This window comes from Gossypium hirsutum, chromosome D11, assembly GCF_007990345.1.
Source record: "Gossypium hirsutum isolate 1008001.06 chromosome D11, Gossypium_hirsutum_v2.1, whole genome shotgun sequence".
NCBI classification, from domain to species: Eukaryota; Viridiplantae; Streptophyta; class Magnoliopsida; order Malvales; family Malvaceae; genus Gossypium; species Gossypium hirsutum.
In genome coordinates this window covers 64326807-64329264 of record NC_053447.1, presented here as the reverse complement: position 1 = coordinate 64329264, position 2458 = coordinate 64326807, and the positions used below count along the sequence as shown (strand labels likewise).

General features: G+C 27.8%; 1 long non-coding RNA gene across 1 annotated transcript; it reads right to left on the bottom strand.

The window, feature by feature from the left end:
• Positions 1-718: 718 nt before the first annotated feature.
• Positions 719-1611, bottom strand: LOC121223422 (uncharacterized). The gene is made up of 2 exons (XR_005920773.1): positions 1009-1611; positions 719-903 (listed from the first exon to the last, which is right to left on the bottom strand). It is a non-coding gene; the product is annotated as an uncharacterized lncRNA (long non-coding RNA).
• Positions 1612-2458: the final 847 nt, after the last annotated feature.

The window sequence follows — 2458 nt, the reverse complement described above, 5'->3', positions numbered from 1 at the left end:
ATAGCCCATGAATTCCATGAAATTTTAGAATTTTCCATAAATTCAACACTTTTCAATTTAACCCCTAAAACATGTTTTCATCCAAAATTCTTTAATAAAACACCTTTAAACATCCATTAACATCTCAATTTCATCATCAAGTCGAAAAAATCATATGAAATTATCAATTGTAAATTCCAAAATTTTCAATAAAATCAAAAAATAATAGAATACTAAATTGGACCTAATTGTAAAAGTCTAAGAATAAAAAAATTCACGAAAAAAGCAAGAATTGAACTTACTTGAAGCTAAAATATGAAAGACCAGCTCAAAAACCTCTTCCATGGCTGTTTTTGACTAGAAGTTGAAGAAGAAATGGCCTAGAAATCATTAAAATCAACTTTGGCCATGTAACTTTTGTTAAAATTCCAATTTTGTCCTTTTACATAAAAATCTTTGATTTTTTTACGCTATGCCGCCTCAACCATTTTAAAATGGTCTATTTCCCTTTTAGTTCTTCCCTATTTAATGGTTAAGCTATTTAATCACTTTAGCAAGTTTTGCACTTTTTTAATTTAATTCTTTTTATCTAATTAACTACCGAATCGTTAAAATTTTCTGACAAATTTTTAATACTACTTTATTAACACTTCGTAAATATTCATAAAAATATTTATGGCTATTTTATAACACTGAGATCTCAATACCTCTTTTCTTCAATTTCTTAACCAAATAAATCTTTATAAAACACGGTTTACTATTTCAAAAATCTTTTAAAAGTTACATTTGGCTCGTAAAAATTAAATAATATAATTTACGAGTTCATTTGCCAAATTTAATGGTCTCGAACCACTATTTCCTACGTCGCTGAAATTTGGGCTATTACATAACTTGCCGAGAGATCGTCCGTCTCACAAACCTCACCTATAAGCCAATCAATCAATTACACTTTAACCACCATCTCTTAACAAAAATAAAAATAAAAGAACTGTTCTATAACCCTCAAACAAAAAAAAAAGACGAACTTACCAATTACATAGAAGCCTAAACACATGAACACCCCCCTAGCGAATTGAATATCAAGAATTAAAGAAAGCAAAGCACTAGAGATCAAGTACTTCAAAAGAACAATTCGTCAATTCTTCTCAAAACTCAGGTGAAGAATGGAAAAGGAAAAAGAAATAGGACTATGGGAAAACAAAAAGCAAGGTGAGGGAAAAGGGGAGGGATTTTGAGTTTATCAGATTTATTTATATTTTTCAAATAAACAAATAACCAAAAAAAAAATCTAATCTTAACCAACCACCTACCCAACAAACTCTTCTCTCCATCCAACCACCTCTTAAAGTTTGACCAGAATGCACCTCTTTAATATGATTTAATTTTAAAACTAAAATGAGATGCTATGGAAAAGGACGAGGAAAGGACCCACACGGTTTGTTTCTTCATCATTTATAGATAGCTTTATCATTTGTATAAAATCAATTAAGGCTAGACTTTGATTTAGATTCTCAATTGTAGTCAAAATAGGTTTGAGCAATTTAATTTTGCGGTATTTATCAAATCATTTAGTGCCTAAAAGAAATAGATTGTGGTTTAGTTTAAAATTAGAAACAAAATACTTGAGTTTCATTCCACCTACTTTCAGAAAGATAACATATTTTGGGAAATAATCCCACACCAAAAATGTTTGATTTGTTAATTAAGTTATTTTATATTTTAAAAAATTTATGTTAATTTTAACTTGAATTATTTTAAATTTGGATTGTTTTGGATTATCTAAAATAAAAGTGTTGAGAGTCAACAACAGATTTGTTAAAATTCATACAAATCTTTTCACTATTGAACCCAATTAAATTAAATATTCAATAATTACGAAACACTACAATTATTAAGGTAAAAGCGAGTATTAAGAAATTTATCATTAATTTACTTATATAAGCGAACTTACAGGATTGATTTGCAGTAATGGTTCCAATATAGAAACTACTCTATCACCTTTTTCTTTCCACGATCGTCAATACCTTTTTGATTTAAAACAATAGTTTCATTCAACTAACCAAAATAACAGCATAATTAATCCATTTCATGTAATTAGGTCCCTTATTGTTATTTTATAAAATTATCTTCAATTTTCACTTTTATTCAATTTAGTCCCTAAGGCCTAAACAAGCAAATTAACCATTTCCATCAAATTCTAAGCTCAGTCGAATCATCTAGGGTCTCATCACAGCCCCTACATACAATTATTTCACATCAAGTCCAAGTACTTTTATCATTTTAATAATTTAGTCCTTAAACGTTAAAATCATCAAAATTATTTTACAAAATAATTAAGCACAACAACAAAGCTTAAAAGTCTTTATATAAACTTCAAGAAACAACACAACTCATCAATGGAAAAATATATAACGTTTGACGACAAATTAATCCTCGAGTTAATTAGATTAAACTAATACGAGTTTAAAAACATAAAAAT